This window comes from Haliotis rubra, unplaced genomic scaffold, assembly GCF_003918875.1.
Source record: "Haliotis rubra isolate DU_JTF1 unplaced genomic scaffold, ASM391887v1 Scf361, whole genome shotgun sequence".
Lineage (NCBI taxonomy): Eukaryota > Metazoa > Mollusca > Gastropoda > Lepetellida > Haliotidae > Haliotis > Haliotis rubra.
Genome location: NW_025767037.1, coordinates 959,548 through 972,672, shown reverse-complemented (window position 1 = coordinate 972,672; position 13,125 = coordinate 959,548). Strand labels below are relative to the sequence as shown.

The 13,125-nt window shown below is 41.0% G+C and overlaps 1 protein-coding gene across 1 annotated transcript in view; it reads right to left on the bottom strand.

Annotated features, from left to right (window-relative positions):
• LOC124285517 (glycine receptor subunit alpha-2-like) overlaps positions 1-11,157 on the bottom strand; it is an 84,856-nt gene extending 73,699 nt beyond the window's left edge. The window contains exon 1 of the mRNA XM_046721758.1: positions 11,008-11,157. The gene's annotated coding sequence lies outside the window, so the exon portion shown is untranslated. The remainder of the gene's footprint in view (positions 1-11,007) is intronic.
• Between the last annotated feature and the right edge of the window lie 1,968 nt (positions 11,158-13,125).

Below are 13,125 nucleotides of genomic sequence, written 5' to 3'. Positions count from 1 at the left end.
AACACAAGGATCAATGTACGCCTGGGGTCGTAATGTCCTATTTACAACACTGTTTTATTCAGAGTAAGATAGGTCCCCCTCCCGTTATAAAAAGACGTGTGAAACATCAGGGTTTCGTTTATTGATTTGTGCAACAAGAAACGGTTTTTGTACAACCAGTTTACATAATTGTAATCGATCTTTGGTTTCTTTCCCATATATTGAGCAACACAGACTAAACACACAGAACGGAGTAAGTGAGAGTCGTTTAGAAATAAGATTCCAGTCATGTAGCGGCCGTCAGTCTAGTTTCAACTAGTTGCATGCTATGACGCGTAGCTCCTTCTGTACAATACCCCACGTGTAGCCTCAACTTGTTGGTTAGTGGTAGCTTAGGAAAAGTTGTTTAATAGTAATTTTCTTTTCATTTTCAGCTGAAACGGCGAACGTATACCACAGAGAATCAAATAAACACTTGGGTTGAATTATAAGAGTAAGCATAACCAACCAAACAAAAATAACACAATGATTGTCCTGAATATTAGTTATTCCAAGTTACTTAGCCATCATTTACGCGCCATAACATCTGGCACACAAATATACCTGACATGTAACATTATGCTCCTGGAATCTGGTATTCATTTGTTGGTAGTCATACTGTAACGCTCGTCAGGTAACCTAGGGCGCAGTGTATGTAACTCTGCAAGGAGGCTATAACGAGGGATGATAGAGGGGATCAACAAGAGGAGAATTAATGCACTTAGTTGGTCCTGGTGATTAGCGCTTCATGCTCGTCTGATAAGAGATATGCAATCAGCTATCAGCTATGTAGTTGTACCCAGTAAGACCTCATTATGCAAAGACCTGGATTGACGTACGTCAGCTGTTCTACGGCTCACATCTTCTAGTTCATGGATGTTAGAGAGAACAAACCAGCAATGCATGTATCCACAATTAACATAATAGCCTTGTGTGAACTGTAATTATAATTTTTTTAGTACGAACAAATTATGGATTTTCCAACAAGAGCGATGTTTTACGAACCCGTGTCTCTGAGATTAACCTCATGATACACGTGTCAATGGTCCACATACTACAGTTGTCAAAACCTCGTCTCTCTCTGTTCATGTGCATTCCTAATGCTTGTCCCACTTTATCCAAGTACGCTTACAAACCTTTTTACTCCCTAGTCTCTTTATAACGATGTATATTCCGCATACAAACTTTGTGCACCTAAATGAGACAATGAGTGTCAGTTATCCCCGTCAATGTACATGAAGGTAAATGTACGCAAGGGGTAAATATGACAACTCTGCACCGTAATGAGACAATGAGTGTCAGTTATCCCCGTCAATGTACATGAAGGTAAATGTACGCAAGAGGTAAATATGACAACTCTGCACCGTAATGAGACAATGAGTGTCAGTTATCCCCGTCAATGTACATGAAGGTAAATGTACGCAAGGGGTAAATATGACAGCACTGCACCGTAATGAGACAATGAGTGTCAGTTATCCCCGTCAATGTACATGAAGGTAAATGTACGCAAAATGAGGAGTAAATATGACATGACAAATGTACGCAAGGGTCTGCAGCACCACCTAAATGAGACAATGAGTGTCAGTTACAATGTACATGAAGGTAAATGTACGCAAGGGGTAAATATGACAACTCTGCACCTAAATGAGACAATGAGTGTCAGTTATCCCCGTCAATGTACATGAAGGTAAATGTACGCAAGGGGTAAATATGACAACACTGCACCGTAATGAGACAATGAGTGTCAGTTATCCCCGTCAATGTACATGAAGGTAAATGTACGCAAGGGGTAAATATGACAGCACTGCACCGTAATGAGACAATGAGTGTCAGTTATCCCCGTCAATGTACATGAAGGTAAATGTACGCAAGGGTAAATATGACAACTCTGCACCTAAATGAGACAATGAGTGTCAGTTATCCCCGTCAATGTACATGAAGGTAAATGTACGCAAGGGGTAAATATGACAACTCTGCACCTAAATGAGACAATGAGTGTCAGTTATCCCCGTCAATGTACATGAAGGTAAATGTACGCAAGGGGTACGCAAGGGGTAAATATGACAACTCTGCACCGTAATGAGACAATGAGTGTCAGTTATCCCCGTCAATGTACATGAAGGTAAATGTACGCAAGGGGTAAATATGACAGCACCGCACCGTAATGAGACAATGAGTGTCAGTTATCCCCGTCAATGTACATGAAGGTAAATGTACGCAAGGGGTAAATATGGCCCAGTGGATTGCATTTAGGACTACAGATTTACACTATCAAAACCTGTTTGAGGCTACATACAAATCATGCACGTTATATAGCACATCATGTAAACGCGATCTGTTAATGACAATCAACTCTTCACTGTCTGGATTGTCTCATAAAGGCTCCATAATACACAGATCACCGTCATACAGCAGAAATATTTCTGAGAGGACTGTCAAACAAAACAACTACGACATAGACATGGGTATGGTGTTGACAAATCTGAAACCACTAACATGCGATTCGAACCGCGATAGGTTTACGGAAGCCCAAGAAGCGACATCTGGAAACCTCTTCGTAGCATATATAACCAATCTATCACCGTGAAGCGGCCACATCGGCTATTGTTGACACCGCCTATTGTTGACACCGGCTATTGTTGACACCAAGAGGCAATGACTGTCTATCGGCCTCAAACAACAATGCAAAATTCAATGAAATGACAGCTCTTGAGACCACTGAATCACGCAGGGTTGGCATAATATCATAGTAACTAAACAAACGAGGCAATGACACAGCTTTGACCAAGTGTCACATTCATGATTCACAATGACAGGATGGTGAACTGTACGGACTGTCTCGGAAGGGTGAGTATATATTGTGTTGTGGATATATGTTTGAGTAGACAACATACCACAGACAATGTGAATAATTGAACACATAAGACTCCGATACAGTATGACATACGTTAGTCACTCAATTCACTTACAGATCGGGATTATACAGTTATAAGATTTGAAATCATGTGTGATAACATGGATTCTATAGTTGACAATATTTTATTCCAATAACACACTGTTAATAATGAGCAAGTCAGGGATATTGATGAAATGTACATGTTCATAGGACTAACAATCAAATATCGCCTATAATGTAAAACGCTTGAAGTTGGATTTAGTTTTGTTCGCAGTAAATCATTAGTTTATGACACTCTAAAGCACATCCAGTAGCTATATGTCGGTTTCATAAGTCCATACGCAAATTTGAGGGAAACTGACATATCTCTTAAAAACATGCCCCACAATCAATATATACATATTTGTCCGTGATAGTTTCAACATTCTTAATTTGACTACTATCTCCTGGCAGTCTTAGCCATGCAATCTTAAATAATATAATAGTGTTCTGCTTATATTTGGACATGTGTACCAGCAGCCATTCACCTTGTATTGACACAACAACATGCATGGTCGGACCATCTCATCCTTCATCAAGCCGATAGCCAAAACTGTCACAATCATAAGGAACTTTATCATAATTCGGTAGGTTGATTGCTCCTTAGATAGCTATCTCCATTGCCTGATACTGAGTTGATTATATACAGGTCACATTTATTGTATCAACTTTGGCTAAAACTATTATCTCTATTAGTTTTGGACGTTACATGTTAAAACCCTGAAAGTATGTTTAAAGTTATTCCGCATTCTTGACATTTGCAACATGTCCAGTACTACTGTGTATGGTACTTACAGATGTTATAATTAGTCATTCGAAAAGAAAGTTCAGAGTAGGTAGGTAGGTAGGTAGGTAGGTTGGTAGGTAGGTAGGTAGGTAGGTAGGTAGGTAGGTAGGTAGGTAGGTAGGTAGGTTGGTAGGTAGGCAGGTAGGTAGGTAGGTAGGTAGGTAGGTATTTTATTAACGTGTCACGAGGTATACAAACATATGATCATACAGACAGGACCGATTAAAATATACACCACCCGGTCAGTAGGCCTATGAGACACGAGGTATCAATAGGTTCATAGAATTATTAAGAATTTCTTCGAAAAGAAACTTCAGATACAAGATTCGTGAGATATGGAGACCTCCCTAGTTCTGCATTATGTTGGTAAAGTGAAGTAAAGCGAAATCAACTATGTAACAAATTGGTTCAGCTTGAAGGCGAACATGTTATAAAGCAAATTCCAAGCAATTCTCACTGAACTTCCATTCATGAAGTTTACACATACTGACACTGCCAAGTGTGCAGACACACAATCTGTACAAAAAACCAATCTCCTGCAAGTTGAAGCTAATTGGTTTTCGACAGATGCCTTACGGCTGCGGTTCTTTGTTCCTGTCCAGATCGTCAGCAACTGAAGTGTTGAAACAGTTCTATCTCTGAAACGTTGAGTGTGGGTAACTACATGACATGAATTGGATGAAATAGTTCAAATCGATGAACGACTTCTGCATTAGACGACATCTGGGCTACAGTGGCCTTGAGGTCAGATCACTTTCTTTCATATATGACTTCGTTATGCTGTGCTCACATACCGGTACACCGTTTCAACGTCTTACAGTCGATGTCCAATAAGATTCTGCGTTTTTATCAACAGCATTTGACCACTGATTCTTCAGGTATTCCGATATGAGATGAGACCATTGCTAACAGCTACCCGGTAGCTGTACAACAAGGGAAAGATAAATGTATCAGCTGTCAAAATGTGAATCCCGTGCCTGTACCAGTAAGACTGGAGCCTTGGAGAATCAGGATTGAATCTTGATAAATGAGACCAGTATCATCATTAAGGATGACAGCAGATTCTTGATTAGTGTGACGAGGACGTTGCCCGTTGAGATCAGTGCGTCTCTTACTGACACTTGTGCCTTGATTAGTGAAACTAATGTCGCAATTACCGATTTCAGATCATTAATTAATGAGAGTTATACGGTGATTAAAGAGACTCGTTCTTTGGTAAATGAGAGAAGTACCTTGATTATTGAGACTAGTTCATCAATGAAGGACCTCCTGGAAAGAGATCTAGCCAAGTCAAGGACAATTTGATCAGCTTTCGTTTATCGTATACTGACTGGAAAATAATTTGAAGGTTTCGAAGGCAAGCTGTTTGTGGTTTTCACGGATAAGAACAGTTGATGTGAAAGATAAAACCGATAAGGATCAACAGACCTCCTTCAATAGCAACAAGTCCAAATTAGTGGAAATCAATAGTAATACTTCCTCATTAGTGGCCGCACATTAGCAGTACGTACACTGACTGCATGCATACACTGACTGCATGGATGTTGGCATGGTTAGAAGAGAGACTATGTACAACGTTCATCACTGTATAGCCGCGTTTTCTGTATGAAACACAACCCGAGAGATCTGAATGAGGGTGATCAGAGTAACGATAGATGTACATGTGGGTAGCAGTCCCATGTTTCGCAGGGTGTTTTTATGAACAGTTAGTGTATAGTCTTAGAAGTAAATAAATCTCAAGTGTCTCTCGCCAAACCTGACCCTTCGACATACTGCGGACTGCTACATGCATACCTCGATATGCTTTACACACTTATATTTCTTTCAGTGTGTGATATTCCCCAATATTGTTTTACTTATTGGCTGAAATCCGTTATCCTGCCGTGGTTACCCATTACACTGTAGCTCAAGGCTACTACCAAGTGCTCTATAATCAATACAGGCTTGTTTATGACCCAAAGAAATATGCCATGGAAAGTATATCGATACCCACACTAAAAGTGGCAACCCGACTTCCATTTAATCACACTGTATTGCAGAAGGGGATACCCACACTAAAAGTGGCAACCCGACTTCCAGTTAATCACACTGTATTGCAGAAGGGGATACCCACACTAAAAGTGGCAACCCGACTTCCAGTTAATCACACTGTATTGCAGAAGGGGATACCATACTAAAAGTGGCAACCCGAATTCCATTTAATCACACTGTATTGCAGAAAGGGATACCCATACTAAAAGTGGCAACCCGACTTCCAGTTAATCACACTGTATTGCAGAAGGGATACCCACACTAAAAGTGGCAACCCGACTTCCAGTTAATCACACTGTATTGCAGAAGGGGATACCATACTAAAAGTGGCAACCCGAATTCCATTTAATCACACTGTATTGCAGAAAGGGATACCCATACTAAAAGTGGCAACCCGACTTCCATTTAATCACACTGTATTGCAGAAGGGGATACCCACACTAAAAGTGGCAACCCGACTTCCAGTTAATCACACTGTATTGCAGAAGGGGATACCCATACTAAAAGTGGCAACCCGACTTCCATTTAATCACACTGTATTGCAGAAGGGGATACCCACACTAAAAGTGGCAACCCGACTTCCAGTTAATCACACTGTATTGCAGAAGGGGATACCATACTAAAAGTGGCAACCCGAATTCCATTTAATCACACTGTATTGCAGAAAGGGATACCCATACTAAAAGTGGCAACCCGACTTCCATTTAATCACACTGTATTGCAGAAAGGGATACCCATACTAAAAGTGGCAACCCGACTTCCATTTAATCATCCTGTATTGCAGAAAGGGATACCCATACTAAAAGTGGCAACCCGACTTCCATTTAATCACACTGTATTGCAGAAAAGGGATACCCATACTAAAAGTGGCAACCCGACTTCCAGTTAATCACACTGTATTGCAGAAAGGGATACCCATACTAAAAGTGGCAACCCGACTTCCATTTAATCACTCTGTATTGCAGAAGGGGATACCCATACTAAAAGTGGCAACCCGACTTCCATTTAATCACTCTGTATTGCAGAAGGGGATACCAATACTAAAAGTGGCAATCTGACTTCCATTTAATCACACTGTATTGCAGAAGGGGATACCCATACTAAAAGTGGCAACCCGACTTCCATTTAATCACACTGTATTGCAGAAGGGGATACCCATACTAAAAGCGGCAACCCGACTTCCATTTAATCACACTGTATTGCAGAAGGGGATATCATACTAAAAGTGACAACCCGACTTCCATTTAATCACACTGTATTGCAGAAGGGGATACCCATACTAAAAGTGGCAACCCGACTTCCATTTAATCATCCTGTATTGCAGAAAGGGATACCCACACAAATACCCATGCTGTAATGTCACATCTCTCTCAGTTACAAATAAGCGAATAATGACATTCATCATATATTGGATGTGTTATAGTAAAGCCAACGGATGAAAACGACATCCATTTCGGTCATAACTGCAGATACCAAGTGGGTAATACTTTCAATATTTAAAATCATGTCCATTGTCTATGGGTGATGGAGCCTGAATCAACCATTAAGAAACAGGTTTCATTTGGAAGGATATTGACTGTTGTCACTGCCTGACTGGCACGTCACTGACCGCATGACGTAATGCATATAGATGGGTACGTTTTACGAAACATTCAATGTTTAGTGAATGTTCGTGAGAGATGAGAACAGTTTTTTCTGAATTTAAGTATGAAGCAATACTATGTTAAATTTCATTACAGGATATTTGCCATCCCAAAACACAAAATCACGATATTTATTTATGATAAATCATGTATTTCTCTCTCAGTCTTATTGTACGTCGGTAACAGTTACGTTGTGACACTGAAACAAATCACCTGCTTCTATATCACTTACTGATAAAAAAACGTTCATAAAGTATAAAGTCACATCCCCCTTCTAACCCAGTCACAGACGAAGCACGTTAAATCAAAACTACCCGCTCACATAATGATAAGCATTGGTGCAAATAAAAACCAGTCACATACACATTTAAAGTATTTATGAATGTTAGCTTTTTCTTTGAAACTAATTGTACAACCATACGTGCTATTCCATTTAAGTGCTACAACGCCTGCACGGCGAGTAGCCAGGAGATTAAAGCGTTCGCTCGTCGACCCGAAGGTCCTGGTTCGATTCTCCACGTGGGTACCTGTAAATCCTCATTTATGGTGTCCCCCGCCGTGCTATTGCTGGCTAAAATGCTAAAACTAAGTGACTTACTCACTCTTTGGCAATGTGGTATTTTGGACACATTGTTATCCCATTTGCTTGTTTCGTGGGAATTGGCATATACTTTCAAAAATGGCATCTGAACTTTTGTTTTCCCACGACAATCGATTACTTTATGAAGTATAACATTACTAACGAGCAATATTGAAAGTTGTATTTACATGTATGTATGTGTCCGAAACATACCTCCTACAACATGTAACATGTTAGAACGCAGGCAAATGGCCACCTAAGGATAACATCTGACATTTGGCGTTTACGATATATCGTTACGACATGCATCTTGAATGTATCATTTTATTATTGTCTTTAGTTCATTTTATGACACAAATATGATCAAAACAGCAGTGACATAAAACATGGATTGGTGTGTTCATCAGACACAGCAAGAAGCTTAACGGAAATGTAAAAAACTATGTAGATCATAACTCTGCAATAACTAGAGTTGAAATATATAGTGTAGGTGACAAGCGAACTGGGTTTACACACTAGTGTAGGTGACAAGCGAACTGGGTTTACACACTAGTGTAGGTGACAAGCGAACTGGGTTTACACACTAGTGTAGGTGACAAGCGAACTGGGTTTACACACTAGTGTAGGTGACAAGCGAACTGGGTTTACACACTAGTGTAGGTGACAAGCGAACTGGGTTTACACGCTAGTGTAGGTGACAAGCGAACTGGGTTTACACACTAGTGTAGGTGACAAGCTCACTGGGTTTACACACTAGTGTAGGTGACAAGCGAACTGGGTTTACACACTAGTGTAGGTGACAAGCGAACTGGGTTTACACACTAGTGTAGGTGACAAGCGAACTGGGTTTACACACTAGTGTAGGTGACAGGCGAACTGGGTTTACACACTAGTGTGGGTGACAAGCGAACTGGGTTTACACACTAGTGTAGGTGACAAGCGAACTGGGTTTACACACTAGTGTAGGTGACAAGCGAACTGGGTTTACACACCAGTGTAGGTGACAAACGAACTGGGTTTACACACTAGTGTAGGTGACAAGCGAACTGGGTTTACACACTAGTGTAGGTGACAAGCGAACTGGGTTTACACGCTAGTGTAGGTGACAGGCGAACTGGGTTTACACACTAGTGTAGGTGACAAGCGAACTGGGTTTACACACTAGTGTAGGTGACAAGCGAACTGGGCTTACACACTAGTGTAGGTGACAAGCGAACTGGGTTTACAAACCAGTGTAGGTGACAAGCGAACTGGGTTTACACACCAGTGTAGGTGACAAGCGAACTGGGTTTACACACTGAGTGTAGGTGACAAGCGAACTGGGTTTACACACCAGTGTAGGTGACAAGCGAACTGGGTTTACACACCAGTGTAGGTGACAAGCGAACTGGGTTTACACACTAGTGTATGTGACAGGCGAACTGGGTTTACACACTAGTGTAGGGGACAAGCGAACTGGGTTTACACACTAGTGTAGGTGACAAGCGAACTGGGTTTACACACTAGTGTAGGTGACAAGCGAACTGGGTTTACAAACTAGTGTAGGTGACAAGCGAACTGGGTTTACACACTAGTGTAGGTGACAAGCGAACTGGGTTTACACGCTAGTGTAGGTGACAAGCGAACTGGGTTTACACACTAGGGTAGGTGACAAGCGAACTGGGTTTACACACTAGTGTAGGTGACAAGTGAACTGGGTTTACACACTAGTGTAGGTGACAAGCGAACTGGGTTTACACACTAGTGTAGGTGACAAGCGAACTGGGTTTACACGCTAGTGTAGGTGACAAGCGAACTGGGTTTACACACTAGTGTAGGTGACAAGCGAACTGGGTTTACACACTAGTGTAGGTGACAAGCGAACTGGGTTTACACACTAGTGTAGGTGACAAGCGAACTGGGTTTACACACTAGTGTAGGTGGCAAGCGAACTGGGTTTATACACTAGTGTAGGTGTCAAGCGAACTGGGTTTACACACTAGTGTGGGTGACAAGCGAACTGGGTTTACACACTAGTGTATGTGACAAGCGAACTGGGTTTACACACTAGTGTAGGGGACAAGCGAACTGGGTTTACACACTAGTGTAGGTGACAAGCGAACTGGGTTTACACACTAGTGTATGTGACAAGCTCACTGGGTTTACACACTAGTGTAGGTGACAAACGAACTGGGTTTACACACTACTCCTCATCCGCGACACACTACATTATCCCTCAGTGTCTGGTTAACATCATACAATGTGTAGGATGCATTAGCACATGCTATATATCATATATTGCCAGAGGAGTGCTCACTGTTTACATAGAGTGGCTATTCCAGCTGGTCGCATTGCAAACAGGTAACCTTTAACGCGAGCCTCATCGTTAAATCATTTCCTGAGTGACTGGTCAGTTTCTTTACTCGCGTGTCTAAATCGGGATTGTCTGTAAACTTGCAGACGTTTATATTTAAATTGGACCACAGCATGCATCACAGTGACAGAGACCAACGGCAAGAAAGGCAAATACAAGTGTGCATATGACTACGCTTAGTTTTCATTGTACACCTGAAGAGTCGTTGAACGGCGAAAGATCTGTGCAGATATAGGAGTTTGTACACGAAGAAGTATATATATTTCAACGGCTCTTCAGGTGTACAATGAAAACTAAACGCAGTCATATGCACACTTGACTACACTTAGTTTTCATTGTACACCTGAAGAACCGTTATTCGGATCCGTTATAATATAACCAACATGTTTTGGGTTAACAAACAGAGTCTATCTCCGTAAAGCACATGTCGCAGTGTTGCAATTGTTGCATGTTGTTATTGTATATACAAAACAGCGGGACTACTAACCGCTTGAGTCTATCTACACTGAGCGAGGTGTGGAGATTCATGTGTAAGCTTCAACGCCTTGGCGCCTATATATAGATACCAGCAAAAATGAAGCTACACATGGTTCCATCGCACGAGGTACCATACACTGATGAACAAACACAGCTTATTACAACAATGAAGTATTCACCTACCTCACATAGCGTCTGTCAACTGGCCAGACCCCGCGCAGGACTCGTGGATATCCCAGGAAGAACACACGTGTAAGCTAGCACAAGCACATCTGGCGTCAAGATTCACCTCGGGAAATACGTTGGGTGAGCAATACTGTTGATTGCCTTTCGGCACCAAAGGCCCAGTACTGCTGATGGCTTTACCTCTGTTGTTCAATGATTGTTCATCTGAGAGAGCCTGGGTGTTGATAGCCATCACTTATGTGCTCAATCTCCTTTCACGATCTGTTGTAATGTTCTATTTATTGCAATTGTTCAATTCATTTTTCTCGTTTGTGAAAAGAAAACATCGACGTTGTCAATCTGAGGAAATTAATACCTACTTTATGTTGAGAACAGCTTTCCATTCCCAATACAGGGAGGTAATTTGTTGCTGATGTTCCTCTCTGAAGGATTTATTTACAAAAGCAGTGGATTATAACGTCCCATTTGTAGGTTTGCTGAAAAGCTTTGAGCCTCACTGCAAAAGATGTTTAGTCGGCCCGAACAGTTTCCCTGTATAACGTACATAGGCTCTATATCAAAACATACATCGAAGTGATCAGGTTTTTTCTGGTGATGAAAATGGAAACTTTGGCTACCCAGGTACCGTCAAGCATCTTGAGCACCATTAACCATCCATGCTGACGTACTGTCAACATTACGGGATAATATTCCTTTCTTCTCAAGGAGCCTTTCAACTACTGTTAAAGGGTAAGAGAGCCTTGAAATGACCTAAGGTCATCAAGATGTTACGCTGCCACTAAGTACAATGTTGATTATGGATAAACAACGACTCATCTCCCGTGTCGTGGCCAATGTAGTACGTGACTCTCATGATAGAGTTGGGGACATTCTGAGGAGTGAACTAGGCATGATCAATGTTTCCGAATGTTAGGTTTCCATCAAGACTCATAATCACAGACACTTCTGGTCCTGGAGTGATTTGTATCGATGTATGAGTGCTGGCTCTATCAGCCAGAGACTAAACGCACCGTAAAAGCAATGGAAACGCATGTCTCCCCTTTCGAAGAGGCCAAGTGTTATTCCATCAGCTGGAAAGGTGATGGCCTGGGTGCTCTGAGATTTCAAAGGAATCTTGCTCGCGGACTATCTCGCAAAAGGTCAGATCATTAATTGTCAGCATATTGATAACCGGTTCAGACCGCCGCTTAAAAATATCACGGTTTAACATCGTGGAGTGAGTGAGTGGGTGGGCGAGTTTCATTTCACACATCAACAACATTTCAGCAATATGATTTAAACAATATTTTATTTCCATTAGTGTTCACATTTTACATGTTACATATCAATGCTTCTCTGCATATAGTACATAATAGTCAGTTCTATAAAGAAGACATTAATGAGTGACTCAAATCAAAATAAAATGAAAATAAAAAGCAAGACACCAAATGCATTTTATATTCTTAAGTTGTTACTTAAATTCCGTAAAGCTGTTAGCTTCAATTACGTAAGTTTGAACTGATTTTATGATGATTTCATTGTCTGAAGGAGATGAATCGCCATTGCCGTGGAGTATAGTAGGTATGCTAAGGTGGTTAACAACAAAGCATTGTTTCAATTCTGAACTGGGGCATAGCGGGGACAAGACAGAAAGAAGTGGAAAACAAATTCTCTGTTATTACCACATGAACAAGTGGGATCATCAATCAAAAATCTGTCAAATAAATGTGATTATATATCACTACAACCTAGCCTAATTCTAGATAGAATCACTTGGCATTGGAGGTGCTTATAATTAGCAATGAATGTAAATTTGAGGAAAGCTAATTTCTCTCGAGATCAATTGCTTAAACCTAGATAAGGAATCAACATTTCTAATGTTAATATCAAGTGCATTCCAAGCTTGAACAACAGTTGGCATAAAAGATCAATCATACTGGGAGAAACGCCCTGCATAGGTCTGAAAGTCGTTAGAGTTACGAAGGTTATATCCTGTTATGTTGGAGATATTAGGTGGGACCCATAATGATAGGTATTTAGGAGTCAGCCGATTTACCATTTTTTTAAAATATATATAATTTATGGTAATGCCGTCTGTCAGCAAAAACCCGTTTCCCTGTAAAGTTTTTCATAACT